Raw genomic sequence first — 18,398 nt, 5'->3', positions numbered from 1 at the left:
GCCCCCAATTTTTTATTTTCCTAAGGGTAACAGGAGAAATTGGACCCCAAAAGTTGTTTTGCAATTTGTCCTGAATAGTCTGATACCCCATATGTGGGGGACAAAACACTGTTTGGGCGCATGGCAGAGCTTGGAAGGGAAGGAGCACCTTTTTCAACGCAGAATTGGCTGGAATTGAGATCAGACGCCATGTTGCGTTTGGAGAGCACCTGATGTGCCCAAACAGTGGAAACGCCCCAATTCTAACTCCAACCCTAACCCCAACACACCCCTAATCTCTGCCCTAACCCTAATGGGAAAATGGAAATACATTTTTTAAATTTTATTATTTTTCCCTAACTAAGGGGGTGATAACGGGGGGGTTTGATTTACTATATATGGCCGGTTTTTATTTTTGGCATCTGTCGCACGCTAAAAGATTCTTTTTATTGTAAAAATAGTTTTTGCATTACCACATTTTGAGAGCTATAATTTTTCCATATTTTGACCCACCGAGTCATGTGAGGTCTTTTTTTTTGCGGGACTAGTTGACGTTTTTATTGGTACCATTTTCGGGCACGTGACATTTTTTGATCGCTTTTTATTCCGATTTTTGGGACGCAGAATGAACAAAAACCAGCGTTTCAAGAATTTTTTTGGGGGTACGTTTACACCATTCTGCGTGCGGTAAAATTGATAAGGCGGTTTTATTCTTCGGGTCAGTACGATTACAGCGATACCTCATTTGTCTTTTTTTATGTTTTGGTGCTTTTATGCAATGAAAATATTTTATATAAAGAAAAATACATTTTTTTGCATCGCTTTATTCTGCGAGCTATAACTTTTTTATTTTTTTGCTGATGATGCTGTATGGCGGCTCACTTTTTTGCGGGACAAGATGACGTTTTAAGCGGTACCATGGATATTTATATCCGTCTTTTTGATCGCGCGTTATTGCACTTTTTGTTCGGCGGTACAATAATAAAACATTATTTTTTGCTTTTTTTAATTTTTTAAGGGGTTTGCAAAAGGGGTTAACTAATTGGACAGTTTTATTGGGCGGGTCGTTACGGACACGGCGATACTAAATAGTGTACTTTTATTGTTTTGTTTTTTTTATTTCCAAAAAATGAATTTATTAGGGAATATTTTTTTTTTTTTAATTAGCGATTTTTTTTATAAATTATTTATTTATTTATTTTTTAACTTTATTATACTGTTCCAGGGGGGACATCACTGTGATGTGTGAGATCGCTGATCTAACACATCACAGATCGATGGGACAGATCAGCGATCTCACACAGGCACTGCTGCAGGCTTCCTCATGCCTGTGCTTTGCAGGCACTGAGGAAGCCAGCTCCCTGCAGGCCCCCCCAAGGTCCCGGCCGCCATACTGCACCCGTGGATCTGCAGGGAAGGAGGCCCCCGGAGCAGCGCAGCACATCGCGCTGCTCCGGGGGTCTCAGGGAAGCACGGAGGGAGCCCCCTCCCTGCCGATGCTTCCCTAAACCCCCGGTACACTGCGATCGTGTTTGATTGCAGTGTGCCAGGGGTTAACGTGTTGGGGGTGGTCCGTGACCGCCCCTGACACATAGTGCCGGGTGTCAGCTGTGATAATCAGATGACACCCTGCCGCGATCAGCGGCGCTCCCCCGTGAGAGCCCCTGATCGCGCTAGACGTACTATCCCGTCCATGGGCATAGGGGCCCGGGTCCCATGGATAGGATAGTACATCAGATGGCAGAAAGGGGTTAAAATTGATGGGAAGATTGATGGAGCCAAATACAGGCCCATTCTTGAAGAAAACCTGTTGGAGTCTGCAAAAGACCTGAGACTGGGACGGAGATTTGTCTTCCAACAAGACAATGATCCCAAACATAAAGCCAAATCTACAATGGAATGGTTCACAAATAAACGTATCCAGGTGTTAGAATGGCCAAGTCAAAGTCCAGACCTGAATCTAATCGAGAATCTGTGGAAAGAGCTGAAAACTGCTGTTCACAAACAATCTCCATCAAACCTCACTGAGCTCGAGCTGTTTGCCAAGGAAGAATGGGCAAGAATTTCAGTCTCTCGATGTACAAAACTGATAGAGACATACCCCAAGTGACTTGCAGCTGTAATCGCAGCAAAAGATGGCGCAACAAAGTATTAAGACAAAGGGGCCGAATAATATTGCACGCCCCAATTTTCAGTTTTTGAATTTCCACAAAAATTTAAAATAACCAATACATTTCTTTCAACTTCCCAACTGTGTCCCACTTATTGATTCTTCACCAAAAATTTCCATTTGGTATCTTTATGTTTGAAGCATGATATGTGGGGAAAGGTTGAAAAGTTCTTGGGAGCTGAATACTTCTGCAAGGCACTGTATATGTTAAAGGTACTCTGTCCGCACAGAATAACTGTTCAAATTAAATCCCGCTACTCTGTGCTTCACGTGGAGCCAATCGTATAAGTATACTTTCCCACCTGCTTGGTTTCCATCTATCCCCTCATCTTTGATTGATAGGTCTGTCTCCATAGAACCACAGAGGGCTGGAGATAGATGAAAAACAAGCAGGTGGGAATATGTATTTAAATGATTGGCCCTGCCATGGAGCACCAAGTGCCTGCACTTGGTTTGCTCAGTCATTCTTTGTGTACAGAGTACCTTTAAGAAGCAATAGCAGCATGCTGGACATTATACAGCAGTATTGATCAATGTAGTTGTGAATCCAGCACTGGGCTGAGATAAACCCTGGAAGCAGCAGTGCTATCTGTGTATGTCTCTGTCTCTTTCTGTTGGCTCCTCCTCCCTAATCTATAGTTAGGTAGCTGTAATCTTATTGCTCAACGAGGTTGTCTTGAGCAAGACAATTTTTTTATGAAGGTTATGGGAGAGAAGTGGATCATAAGTGAAGAAAGAAGATATAATATTATTTTTTCTTATATTTGCATGTACTATTTATTTATGCAACATTTGTGGAAACAACTGTAACCAACTAACCATTTTTTCACCATAGCTCAGTTAGACCAGAGCTCAAGACTTGACATGCTATACGCATTAGTACACGTTACTGCATGTATGATACAGACTATGACTGCTGCTTCAGAATCCCAGCGTCTCGTCTCATGTCACCTCTTTCCTCTGATTTCAGCCTTTGTCCACTTCTGGCCAGTGTGGTCAGAAACGGAGGGTGTTGAGCTGCTGGTTTGTCTTCTGATGTGAACATGTACCAAGACGAGACATTCTAGAGATGTGATGACCGAGATGAAACTGATATGACTCTAATGATGATACGTAGGCTGCATGTAATTTCCAGCTCATTATTTATTCTTCCACCCTGTTTGATTTCCCCTTGATGCTTTTTTTTTTTTGCGGCGCATACAATCAAATGTTTCTCATTGATCGCGCTCTGGAGGAGGCAACAGCGGCTTGTGTTCACATAAAGGTGCTTGTACTCTGACATTAACTCCGATGTGGGACATGTGTCTTGTTCTTGCCTCCTCATGTGTCATATATTATTTCATGCCTAATTTCTCAGGTTTTGTCTGGGAACTCAAGTTGCTTTATAGGCTCCACACGTATAATTGAAGCGAGTCTGATGGCTTCTTTGTGCTTTGACAGTCTTTCTTTTCTGTTATCTTCAGAAAGTGAGACATCTAAAGTAATTCTTCGCACCCTCCAAAGTATATACATTTAATTTGGATGCGTTTGTCTCCTATAGGTAATTTCCAAATAGCTTGGAAGTTTGTACGTGACATTGCTTTCATCTTCCTGATTGTCTACAGCTATCTTCCTGGCACAGTATATTCACTTTACAGCTTTTAAAGGAAAATGTGGGGACCGACAAGAAACCAGGGAGGTAAAACATTGTATTCCATCTTGTGCTCCACCGCTATTTCAGTTGTGGCAAAGGTTGGTGTCACATGTCCTCAATTTAGAACCAACCTTGTGTTTTAAAGGGAATCCCCAGTATTTGAATCCCCCCCTCACCAAACTTCTTATATGTAGCTCTTTCAAAGACAAGTCCAGCAAAACCTTTACATGGCCGCTCCGTTCTTTCGTGATAATTACCTGTGAATAGGTTTTGTATCAGGCCTATTCACAGGTATCTCCCTATGATGTGTAGATACACACTTATCCACCATCTTATCTCATGGATCATATCGGTTTATTTAGAAACAGTCCTAATAAAGAGAGCCGACACACTTTCTACACTCCATACCACAGGTAGTTTCAATCTTTTTTTTTTTCCTCCTCGCTAATGAATCAACCCCTCTGATTGATTTACATTATTTTACACAGAATCTATACTAGGAGCTGATTCAAAGCTTTATTACCTATCCACCAATTTTTAAGCAGTTGGGTAGGTCTTTTTCATTTTTTTTTTTTTTTTTCATTTTTTCACTTCTCAATTCTTCCACCTGGTTTTCCCTTAATACTGATATGCTAATATGTTATCAACTTGTTTTCTGTACTTTAATACATATGTGTATACATTGTATTGTAATTCTTACTTGAATATGTTGAAATGAGGACATGATTAATAATTTTTTTTTCTATGGATTTTTGCTTGTTGATAGTTCATATTGCAGACTGAGGAAGGCCATATAGGCCGAAACGTTGTACAGACTGCATTCATAAAAAATTGTCTTCTGATTAAGGACATCTTAAGTTGAGTGCCAAGTTATTTTCACCATGATATGTTACAGACCTGAGAGTAGACTCTAAGGGCTTCTTCAGAGCCGCAGCTCTTCCGACTCAACCATGAGAGCCTCATAGAAATATATGAAGCTGTCACGCTCGGGTCAGGAGAGCCGCAGCCAGTCCCTGCATTGTGATCTGAGATTAGACCGAAATCGCAGATTTTCTGCATGAGCCTGAAAAGTGAGACTACACAAATCAGATGCTCCTACTAAAGCCAAGTTCATGTGAAAAGTCATCTGATTTTCATCTAGAAAAAAGAAAAACATAATTTTTAACCGTATTGTCACCCAAATGTCAATTTTTTACTTTCGTAGAAAACTACATCAATGTTTAGAATTTTTTACACTAAATACAGTTTTCTGTATAAAGAAGTGCAATGTGTCCAGAAAATCCGGATGCAATGTGGATAATTCTTATCGGATGCAATTTTATTTTGGGCATGCATAGGCTTAAATGGACAGGCCTCATTAGAAATACAGAATAAAATAGTGTATTCTGTAATTTTTGTTTTTTACACGGCCGCCTGGTCTGGGTGAAAAATCTGTAATCAAAACTACTCAAATCAATAATATTGGTCAGTGTGCTGTCTGTGTTATATCCAATTCTAACACAGACAGAACACAGAACAAGTACAGTGTATACTGACTATTATGCTCCTCTGTACGAGTACTATGAGCTCTTTATACATTGGGAGGTTTTTTGGGTATGTGTGCTGCCCGCTGCTTTTGTGGATACATCATGGACCCATTATAATGAATGTGTCTTTGCAAAAATCCTTCTCTTTTTACAGACCGATTGTCTGAGAAAAAACCCCCAAAACCCTACAAACGTCCTATTTTAACAAACCCGCCAAGGCAAGTCGATGACCTTGTGAAAAATGATGACTAGCACACAGATATTATTGCAAAATAGGTAGGAGAAGCTATGAATTTTTGTTTTTGTATAAGAGTCCCTCTTAACTCTATTTTGGTGACAAGAATATTATACAACAATTTGTTTCATTACAGCCATATGATAAATTCAGAAAAAAAATCCTTCTTTTGTCATTAATATACACTCTGCACCCCGTCCTGACTGAAAAAACAGAAAAGTACAAATTTTTGCAAATTTATTAAAAAAGAAAAACTGAAATATCACATGCTCATAAGTATTCAGATCCTCATATTTAAGTCACATGCTGTCCATTTCCTTGTGATCCTCCTTGAAATGGTTCTACTCCTTCATTGGAGTCCAGCTATGTTTAAACTGATAGGGCTTGATTTGTAAAGACACGCACCTGTCTATATAAGACCTCACAGTGCATGTCAGACCAAATGAGAGTCTTGAGGTCGAAGGAACTGACCAAGGTGCTCAGAGACAGAATTGTGGCAAGGCACATATCTGGCCAAGGTTACAAAAGAATTTCTGCAGTGCTCAAGGTTCCTAAGAGCACAGTGGCCTCCATAATCCTTAAATGGAATAAGTTTGGGACCACCAGAAGTCTGCCTAGACATGGTCGTTCAGCCAAACTGAGCAATCGTGGGAGAAGAGCCTTGTTGAGAGAGGTAAAGAAGAACCCCCAAGATCACTGTGGCTGAGCTCCACAGGCGCAATAGGGAGATAGGAGAAAGTTCCACAAAGTCAACTATCACTGCAGCTCTCCATCTTCGGGCCTTTATGGCAGAGTGGCCCGACGGTAGACTCTCCTCAGTACCAGACATATGAAAGCCTGCATAGACTTTGCTAAAAAAAACACATGAAGGGCTCCTAGACTATGAAAAATAAGATTCTCTGGTCTGATGAGACGAAGATAGAACTTTTTGGTGATAATTGTTAGCGGTTTGTGTGAAGAAAACCAAGCACTGCTCATCACCTGCCCAATACAATCCCAACAGTGAAATATGGTGGTGGCAGCATCATGCTATGGCCTTGTTTTTCAGCTGCAGGGACAGGACGACTGGTTGCAATTGAAGGAAACATGAATGCGGCCAAGTACAGGGATATCCTGGATGAAAACCTTTTCCAGAGTGCTCTGGACCTCAGACTTGGCCCAAGGTTCACTTTCTAACAAGACAACAACCCTAAGCACACAGCTAAAATAACAAAGGAGTGGCTTCAGAAGAACTCTGACTATTCTTGACTGGCCCAGCCAGAGCCCTGACCTAAACCCAATTAAGCATCTCTGGAGAGACCTGAAAATGTCTTTCTACCAACGTTCACCATCAAACCTGACGGAACTGGAGAGGATCTGCAAGGAAGAATGGCAGAGGATCCCCAAATCCAGGTGTGAAAAACTTGTTGCATCATTCCCAAGACTCATGGCTGTACTAGCTTCTACTCAATACTGAGCAAAGGGTCTGAATACTTATGACCATATGATATTTGTTTTTGTTTATTAATAAATTTGCAAAAATTTCTACATTTCTGTTTTTTTCTCAGTCAAGATGTGGTGCAGAGTGTACATTAATGAGAAACAAAATTTTTTTGAATTTACCAAATGGCTGCAATGAATTAAAGAGTGAAAAAATTAAAGGGGTCTGAATACTTTCTGAACCCACTGTAAATACCGTAGTACCGGTTGTGAGTCTCTCAAAATAAAGTCAGTAATTAGCATTAAGAGTTTCTATTGTTAAAATATAACTTTTATTAGTAACGTTGAAAAGTAGAGTTATACCTACAATAATGACCAAGACTCTATGCAGAACACCTGTTTACAGGACAGAGGACATACAAAGATGTCCAAAGCATAACATATAATAGATACTATAAAGTGCAATGCTAATACCCATGTCAATAGTAAATTGTTGCTATCTCTCCCAATACAGAAGACAGATTGTTGTAATTCATGGAGCCACTTGAGGGACCACATCAGCACAGATGCCCGATTGACCTTAGTTCTCCCTGTTGTGCCCATGTAGTGGATTCCACTCTCACAAGGGCAGTACCCAAGTGTAATGCTACACCTTGTGTCCCTAAAAAATAAAATTCTCCCGCGCATCTTTGCCTCACTGCCGAGGCGTCCTCAGGGGAGTGTAAATGTTGGGGGCAGACGTGGAATAAGACATAACTACAAAAAACTTGTGTTAGATAATCATCCAAGCACAAGAACCGCAACAGATCCTGCAGTGACAGGTTAAAATTTTCCGGTGTTCAGAGTGCTACACGTCCTTTTTTTATTCTGGTTGTGCAGCCCTCGCACTGCGAATAAGGTCTACCTGTCACTGTAGGATCTGTTGCGTTTTTTGTGTTTGGATGATTATCTATCTGCCTCAATTCTGTGTGACTTCAGGTAAAGGAACTGTCAGTCAGTCATGCAGGAGTAGGCGGCGCTCAGTGAGAAATAGAGCTGGAGTGACGGAGGTTTCAGATTCACAATTTTTTTGCATTGTGCTGATGGAAGGGTCAGAATTTGGTGCAAAGAACATAAATCGATGAATCCTTACCATCAAGTATCATCAGTTCTTCAGACTGGAGGAGGTGGATTAAAGGTCCACATTGGCTAATATTCCTGCATAACGATTTCAGGACCTCGTGGAATCTACTCCATGATGAATTGTTGTAGTTCTGAAGGCCCAAGAAGATCCAATGCACTACTAGATGGGCGATAATAAAGTGACAGCTGTTGGCTGCGCTCCACCAAGGCAGAGTAGTGCCACAGACCGCCATCTTGTTATTGGTTCAGGCTGCTGCCCTCTTTACGCACCTTTCCCCACTTCCAATGCCGGCCCTTCCTAAAAATTGAATCTGTAACTGTCACTATTATAATACATAAAAAACTACATTTATATACAGTGCCTTGAAAAAGTATTTATAGCCCGTGAACTGTTCCACATTTTTCCTGTTCACAGATACCAAACATGTATATTTTTTTTATTTAACCGATAAAGAAAGGAAATTTGAAAAAAAAAAAAAAAATGTGCTTGTGTCTTTTTTTTTCCGAGACCCGGAATGCTTTCAATCTTCAGTAGATAGTGCTGAGCGGTGGCTTATGTTTTGTGCCCTGAGCTGACGTTTTTCCTGAAACTGTTCTGGAGTAGATAATCATAATATAATAATCTTTTTTTGTATAGCGCCAATATATTCCGCAGCACTTTACAGTTTAACAGATCATATAAAAGTCACAGGTAACAGCGTTAAATATAATAACACAATAATTAGAGCAAAATAAGACGACCCTGCCCATAAGAGCTTACAATCTACAATGAGGTGGGGGAGACAATGTTTTGATCGCCTCTCATTACATTTTACTGCAATATTGCAAAGACCAAAAAAACATAATTCTGGCTTTTTTCTCTCATTACTCCATTTACCCATCGGATTAATTTATTTTAAATTTTGATAGATCAGATTTTTATGAACGCATTGATACCAAATATGTGTATTTTTATTGCTTTATTTTTAATGGGGTAAAAGGGGTGTAATTTGAACATTTGTGCTTTTTTATATATATATATATATATATATATATATATATATATATATATATATAAACATTTTCTTCATTTTATACTGTATTTGCTAGTCCCTTTATGGGACTTGGAGCTGCTATCGTCTGATCACTTGTGCTATACATATGTCACAGCGCTTCAGAACTACTATGTATAGGGAAAATCATGATCTCCTATGAACGCCATCTGCAGGCTGGGTTTCACAGGAGCATCATCATGACAAGTACAAGGGTCTTCAGCAGAACTCTGACATGGCAATCCATCTGTGCCCTGCAATCACGTCACTGGTGTGTCGATGAGCGTGTGGAGTGACGCGCCCCCCTTCTGGCGCTGGTTAAATGCCTCTCATGTCTCTGAGGAAGAACCTGGTTAAGGTTCGAAACGCATCAGGCGTGGGGGTCTGTTTTCCCCTTTATGGTTTTATCATGAAATTATGTGAATAAAACTTATCGTGGATTTTATCAAGTCTCCAGTGCCGGATCTTCCTTCTCTCTGCTGGTTAAATGCCCCTGTCAGAAACTGACAGTGGGATTTAACAGGCTAGTGGAGCGCCCGGCCAGGGCTATCGGGGTACTCGGCACCGGGCCCGTTGATCTTAATGGGAGTTGTCACGGAAGCTGTGACCCGGTCCACGGCCCTGGGGCTCCATTGCAAAAAGGGGGTGAAAGAACAATGAAATAGAATTGATGAATAGTTCATGATGCCACCTGTGGTGTTCGGCAAGGGAGATGTTAAGCCGACGCTGCGTGCAGATCCTCTGGGACTGGTGGTGTGTTGCAGCCAAGATGGTGAAGCTCCCCACAGGTGGAGCTGTAATCCCAGGGCAGTGTAGATGTAGGGGTAGCTGAGAGGTGCAGGCAGTGTAGTAGCTGGTACTCGGATGTAGCAGTGCTGGGTGTGTTGGCGCAAGAATCAATGGAGGACACCAGGCCTTGTAGTTCCAAAGCTTTACTCACAGTGTGTAGTACACACAGGTGCCCGCCTCCATACTGTGTCCTCCGGGTCAGAGGCTCAATCAACCTCCAGGTCAGATGGAATGCTCCCTTCCAACGCTCCGCCAACATGTACCTTTCTGAACGTCTCCTCTTATAGCGCCTTTAAGTGTGATGTACTCCCAGTACTGAGTTACACTGGAGTGCCTCCTGACAGATGTTCCCAAGAACTCTACTTGTACAGCAGACAGCTGTAGCCTGCTTCGGGGACTCCTTACTCCTGAGCCCCGGCTCACTATCCAAGTTGCTGTTGTGCCCCCAAGTCTTCGATGGGTGTAGTGCATTTACAGCCCACTACTCTACCGGTGTCTGCTGCAGGACCATTAGTGTCCATACAACCTTGGCGACCGGGCCCGGGCCTTGCGCTTAGAACTTCTAGGCAGGGTTCTCTCCTAACCCACGTCCTCTGTTCCCTTTTACTCCTTCGTTCCGTACTAATCTCTCCTTCTCCTGGAAGATCAGATTTCAGTTCAATGTCTTTCTCCTTCTTTCCTTTCCCGTGCCAGCAGACCCAGGTCACTCAGGTCTGCTGCAGCACCTCCTTCCTCCATCCCTCTCTCAGGGATCTTCTTTCCTCACTCCTCTCTGAGTGGCTTCCTCTTACTCACTGACTGACTGACTGACTGACCTCAAATCCTAAACCTTCCCACTCTTTTATGTATTCTAAACTCCACCCGCCTCCCAGCACGTTTCGTGTTCCAAGCAGGGAGCCACCAAAGGTGCTCTGCTACACTCCAAGCAGGGAGCTGCAATGTGGCTTTGCTGAACTACCGTGTTGTGTGGGATGCGAGTGTTGGAGCGTGGTTAGGAGGTGCAGTACCTCTGTGGCAACTGAATCCTCAGGGGCGCCACATTAGCAGCCCTGGTTGGTGCAAGAGTTAAATCAGCCATCATCTTGTGACAAATATGCAGTCTCAGCGTGTGAGCCCGCTTCAAAGGGAGAGGCTAGACTTTTTATGTACATGTATGTCTACAGTATGTGGGTTATACTAATTATAAAACAATGTATCATTTCCTTTACACCTCACAAATACTGCCTACTTTGTGTTGGTATACTAGATAATATCCCAATAGAACACATTTAAGTCTGTGAGTAAAGAGAAAAAAAATGTGGAAAAGTTCCCAGGTTCTGAATACTTTTTCAAGACACTGTAAGATCCATTGTGTCCATTATTGAGGGTTTCCAGGTGACAGTTGCTGTGAACGGTGACAGAGTAGAATGTGCGGAGCCTGCGCTGTGACATCACACCTCTATATAAGGGGCTGCACTGCGGAATGCGCGCTGAGGGTTCCGTAGAGTTGGAGGGCGGGTACGCCGTGTCTGAGTCTCCTGATCTCTCACTATTATTAGTTTCTATAATTTTCTCTTCCGTTCCTATGTTTCCTCCATATAACGGCCACGTCCTGCTCTTCTCATCTCCCTCCAGTCTTTACTCCTGATACTGAGATTGGTGTCCCCAGTTTATTTCTGAGTAATCATTGGTCTGTTATTACTGAAACTTTCTCCTCATTTCAATCCATTTACAGTGCGATTGTGAAGAGAGTTTGCTTTATTGACGACCGACGAGAGATTTTTTCTCTATAATGACGAACATTTCACGTCGGCTCATGGATGTAAGTCATAAATTACCATCCAGAATGAATGTGCAGAATGGGGAGAGGCGAATAATATAGATACTACATAGAATTCCCATGATGTCAGCAGATAGCGGTGTTATATGCTCCACTGAGATCTATAGGAAACTTAGAGCTGGAGGTTATGGCTGGTGCAAGGTAATTCCAGGATAAATGTCCCGTCTTTATGGACCCTATGAGATAATCATCAGGAGGGTCCGCTGGACACTGATCTCCCTCTACCTTTTTGAAAAATGCATATATGAAAGTGTGTATTTATGGAGAAGTCAGGGCTGATCGCGACAGTCAGGTCAATGGTAGAATTACCCTCATCACACCAAATATTATTATTTCTACATTTACAGATTTCATCTTCCAATGAAGCTGATGATTTCCAGTAAGTAAATGTTCATTATGAGTCTGTAATATCTAGAGATCTACGTGTTTTATCATTGGTTTTATTTTTTTATGTTGTTTTGGTCCCTTTTTAATCTGATTTTCCTTTAAATAATGAAATACAAAAGTAAATAATTAATGATATATCCCCCATGTGTTATGTATTCTTACACTTGTGCACTAGTTCTTACAGGACTGGTGTTCTTCCATATGAAAGGTAAGTCCCGTATATCTCTGTCATGTACTATTCGCATTGTGTGGTCAGTGGCGTACTGTTAATAGTGACAAACCACGTGGCCACTATGGGGCCCGTGAATCTGGACGGCTTGCTGTCAGCACTGATCAGGCCCCATGCTCCCTCCCAGTACTATAGTCGAGTGCAAAGATAGAACAATTATTGTACTCATGGTGATGAACAGACTGTGTAGTGGGCTGTGTGGGGGCCATTATACTGTTTGGGGTGCTATGTGAGGACCATTATACTTTTTGGAGGGATATGTGGGGAGTATTTTACTATTTAGAGGTGTATCTTGGGGCCATTATACTGTTTGTGGGGATATGTGAGGGCTTCTATACTGTTTGGAAGGCAATTTATTTGCCTCTAAACTATTTGATAGGGCTATGTGGGGACTTTTATAATGTTTGGATGGCTATGTAAAGGCTATTATATTGTTTCTAGTGCTATGTGGGGCATTATACTGTTTGGAGGGCTGTGTGGGGGCCTTTATGCTGTGTGGAGAGCTACATAGGGCCAATTTATACAGTGTGGGGAGCCATTATAAAATGAAGGGGCCATTATACAGTGTGAGGGCTGTGACACAGTGCTGTGGGCTATGCTGGTACCATTATACTGATTGTAGGGCCATTATACTGTATTGGGGGCCATTATGCTGTGTGGAGAGCTACATAGGGCCAATTTATACAGTGTGGGGAGCCATTATAAAATGAAGGGGCCATTATACAGTGTGAGGGCTGTGACACAGTGCTGTGGGCTATGTTGGTACCATTATACTGATTGTAGGGCCATTATACTGTATTGGGGGCCATTATGCTGTGTGGAGAGCTACATAGGGCCAATTTATACAGTGTGGGGAGCCATTAGAAAATGAAGGGGCCATTATACAGTGTGAGGGCTGTGACACAGTGCTGTGGGCTATGTTGGTACCATTATGCTGATTGTAGGGCCATTATACTATTTGAAGAGCCATCATATTGTGTAGAGGGCTGTGTCGGGGCCATGATATTGTGTGGAGAGCTGTGTCAGGACAGTCAGACTGAGTAGAGGGCTGTGTCGATGCCATGATATGGTGTGGAGGGCTGTGGGGCCATTATTCTGTGCTGGGGTCATTATACTGATTTCTCTGTATGTCTATGGCTGGGGTTCTCATATTCAGTCAAGAACAGAAACAAGTGTGAGCAGTCTATGGGGGAAAATTTCCCCCTTTCCCCCATCATGCATGAGAAGTCTGGCGTCTCATCGCTTTGGCTTGCATTGTCAAAAGGAGCTTTTCTATTGCATAAAAAATGCTGCAGGAACACTATGTGGGCACAAAGCCAAAGACAACCTCTTCATCTAACCTCCTGGAGAAATAGTAGATGACACATAGTTGTGTCTTATACACGTGTCTCGTTGTACTGACCATACAAGTGCTGGGTATACTTGTGGTATATGACGAGGTCTCGCCCCGCACCACCCCAGGATCCACATAGGAAATATGACCCTTACTGGGGATTTTATAACCAGGGACAATAGAAAGTTTTTCTGGATTTGTGTGGATGGGACACGTGATAACTAGCATTGTCTTTATTCTTACAACAGACTTAACCAGAGAGTAATAGCCTGGCACTCGGCATACAGGTAAAATCGGAATTTCTATAAAGGTTATATATGCACTGGCGCTTCACTCCAAGGACGGGAGAAAAAGTAAAGCAAAAACCGAGAAAAAAGCCCTCAAAAACCGCTGGTGATATGAAACTGGATCTGTGTAGGTTCCTGTCACTGTCAGTAAATGAAACTGAATGGTAGAAATAATCACCGCGCGATATTAGGGTTATAAAGGCAGTATTCAGTAAATATATAAGTGTGATCACACAGATCTATAGTGTCCTTACTAGTATTGATGCTGGCGATATAGTGTACTGTACATCCAAGAGGGGGTGGGGTACGGCGAGGTGATGCAGCTTGTAAGGCACTGAACATCAGAGATTGCTAGCCGCTGTAACGTTTCCGTAAGAGGATAACGGACATATTTTGAAAAGAAACTTCAGATTTCCTTTATGGACGCAAACAAGACAAATTATATCATATCAAATCTATGATCACCTGCCAATCAACAGGGGTTATCTATATCCCTAAATGCCCCTGTGACAAAATATATTTTGGCCGCACGAAGAGGCGTCTAACAGGATCAAAGAACACCTCGATAATATTAGTAAGGGCTTCAAGGGCCATCCTTTGTCACGCCATTTTCTTGAAAAGCACAGCCATTCATGTCTTAGAGCCTCATTTTGTGGTATACAATTGGTCCGCAAAAACCCTAGGGGGGCGACTTTTTGAGAGCTATGTCAAGAGGGGAATCAAGGTGGATTTTCACTCTTGACAGTTTAGCACCAAAAGGATTAAATCAAGAGATTGAACTATACGCATTTTAAGTTATCATTTTAGTATTACAACTGCCCTGATTTTAATATTATTACTTCTAACAAGACTATTTTTATCCTGAGCCATTTCTTAACACCATTCCTAAACCCGTAAACATCTCTTTGCATTGTTTTTTTTATTGCTTTTAATGTTTTTAACATTTTTTTTAGGGAATGTTAGTTTTTAGAGTGAATACCAATAAAAATTAGTTTTAGCACAATTATATTTGTCCTATAATCATAAATCCAACATTTATCCTTATTTCTATGTGCACTACATATTTTGTAACTTCACCAGTCACAAATCTCCTATCCATTCAAATTTATTTAGATCCATTGTAGATATATTTCAGAGATATGTGCGCCCTGTGTGATGCAGGAACCATAGTGGTATCATTGATTAATATAGGGGTGAAGGAGCACCAGTATGTAAGAACGGGATACACGCTGGAATCACAGGCCTGATGAAGAGGGAATGTGTCCCTTGAAACGCGTTGGTAGTTGATCTTCTCGCGCACCCGTCCCTCTAGCTCTGTGATGTCACACCTAGCTCAGTGAAGAGAGGAGGATGTGTTCCTTTCTTCTCTGCATGACACTGCCTGCTTATGATTGGTCAACCTCATGTAGGGAAAGAAGTGCGTGACCCCAGAGACATTTTTGATCCACTCAATATATTACATGTGCCCGGTGTTATAAATCCACTGTATATTATGTGCCTGGCATTATAGAGCCACTTTTATATTACATGTACCTGGTGTTATTGTTCCACTGAATAGAATTATACAATATGTGCCTGGCATTATATATATATATTGTGGTACATCAACTCACTTTGCTACACATAGAGGTAGACACAGGAAAGCTGTCTCTTAAATGTTCCACTGGTTTATTAAAGGTACTGAATAAACCAGTGCAGTGTTAGCAATAAAAAAGACAATGTTTCTGTCCGAACAAGACATTAAAAACATAACATATGGCACGGTCCATGTTGCTGCGGGGATCTGCCTGTTCAGGAACAGACAGCAAAAGTTCAGCTTTCTTTAGCACGAAAACACAGCACTGGAGCTTGCATCTCCAGGACCACCCAACACTGAATGAGCCAGAAAGCTGTGTATTTATCCTCTGCACTCCACCCACTCTACAGATATTCACTCAGTCTAGCTCTAAACATGGCCAATTAACCCCTCTCAGCACTTAGTGTGCTGGAGCATTTTCCTAGGTTCATATCACTAAAGCTAATAACTGCAGTGATACATATCTCCTATCCAGTATTTTGCCAATGACTTTGTCAAAATATTTATATACAGTAGTATTATATGTGCCTGGCATTATAGATCCACTCTGTATATTACATATGCTCGGCATTATAGATCCACTCTATATATTACATATGCTCAGCATTATAGATCCACTCTATATATTACATGTGCTCGGCATTATAGATCCAGTCTATATATTACATATGCTCGGCATTATAGATCCACTCTGTATATTACATATGCTCGGCATTATAGATCCAGTCTATATATTACATATGCTCGGCATTATAGATCCACTCTATATATTACATATGCTCAGCATTATAGATCCACTCTATATATTACATGTGCTGGGCATTATAGATCCAGTCTATATATTACATATGCTCGGCATTATAGATCCACTCTGTATATTACATATGCTCGGCATTATAGATCCAGTCTATATATTACATATGCTCGGTATTATAGATCCACTCTATATATTACATGTGCTCGGCATTATAGATCCACTTTATAATATTATATACCGTATAATTAATACATTGTGTATAGATTTATATATGTGCATAAGAATAAGACCGAAAAGAAAACTATATATTATATCGCTATTAATATTATACCAGTAGTATAAATAATATAATGTCACATAAATGTCTCCTCTGGTTCTTCAACAGATTCAAGCGTGCTGTCATCAATGCCGTGCCAGCATTCATGTAATTATCTACAGGAAAGATGCATATCTTTGTACCGTGTTAGCCAGTGGATAGAAAATCCTGAATATTTTTGTAATTATCTAGAATCTCTCGAGATCCTCTCTTCTTACAATATGAATCTTGTATATCAGGAGCAGCACGAATATTCCTGGTGACATTTCTTATAGATGATATAAAGTTGTGGCAAAAAATTTTGAGACTGACACAAATTTTGGTTTCACACAGTTTGGTGCTTCAGAGTTTAAGAACTTTTAGTCAGATGTTTCTGAAGTACAATTATCAGCATTTTAAATGTTTTTAAACTTTTATTAACAAATACATCAAGTTTATTAGTTAAAAAATGGTCGTCAGTCTACAGGATTTGGCCCAGAAACTGATATCCAGCTCCCAGGGTTAAGGACAGTTTTGAAAAATGAGGGTCAACACTTCAAATATTGAGTCTTCTGACTAAAAGATTTAAAAACATTGAAGAAGAAAACTTTGTGAGAACCAAAATTTGTCTCAGTCTCAAAACTTTTGTCACAAACTCAGTTATAGAAATTTGTGAATGAATCATTGTAACTGGAGCTTTATTTTATAGACCAGGCAGATTTCCAACCAGGGTCTCCGTGCTGCCAGGGCTGGACACCATAATGTAAGTGTAAAAAATTAAAAAGAACCGCCCTCCACAACCACAGAACATTCCACAGAACATTCAGAACATTCTGATGATTTCTCTGGTTACACTACATTGGAGAATATAGTTCTAGGTCTTAACACAATTCTTACTATCTCAGGCAAACCTGAAAACATGACTATAAACCAGTAAGAATGCAGACCACGCAGCCGCTGTGGGGCCTGGTGCTAGTGCCGCCACTGCGCACCCTCATTCCTCAATGCCGATACATTTGAAAGCAATGATGGAAGAGAGAGTCGTTAGCTCACACTCCCTCCTCCATCATTCTCTCTGTGTATCTGATGTCTCAGCACAGCGGGCGTGATGAAGTCACTACGTTGCGTCCATTGTGCCGACCAGCGCCGAAGATCAGACCACATGCTGCAGAGACCTGAACAATGGGGAACAAGAAGAGGTGAGTATTTTTCTTTTTTAAAATTAATGAGTATATTGTGGGGGCCATCATACTATTTGGAGTGCTACTTAGGAAACAATCATACTTATTGGAGGTCTATCGGCTCGGTCATCATGCTACTTGGAGGACCTCTTGGGGTCCATTATATTATTTGCAGGACTGTGTGGGCCAGTTATAATATTTGGAGTGCTGTGTGGGTGCAGGTTATACTGTGTGTAGGACTGTGTGTGGGCCATTATAGAGCTTGGAGGGCTATGTGGGAGGGCATTATACTATTTGGAGGGCTGTGTGGGTTTGCCATTATACTGTTTGGATGGCTAATGGGTAACATTATACAGTGTGGAGTGATAGTGTGGGCCATTGTAAAGTGTACGAGTCATTATACAATGTGGATGTTGTAGGGACCAACATACTGTACGGAGGGCCATCACACTGTATGGAGGGCTGTGTGGAGTCCATCATTGTGTGGAGGGCTGTGTCACGGCCATCATATTGTGTGTGTGGGACTATGGGCACCATTATACTATATTTACTTTGCGGAAGGGAGCTGGTACTGTAGGGTCGTCATACTGTGCATGTAGAGGGTACTGTGGAAGAATTCCCTTTGGGTGT

Source organism: Dendrobates tinctorius, unplaced genomic scaffold (assembly GCF_039654945.1).
Source record: "Dendrobates tinctorius isolate UK_male_01 unplaced genomic scaffold, ASM3965494v1 ptg000021l, whole genome shotgun sequence".
In the NCBI taxonomy this organism is placed as follows: domain Eukaryota; kingdom Metazoa; phylum Chordata; class Amphibia; order Anura; family Dendrobatidae; genus Dendrobates; species Dendrobates tinctorius.
The sequence above is the reverse complement of the archived record's forward strand: the minus strand, read 5'-3'. Positions refer to the sequence as shown.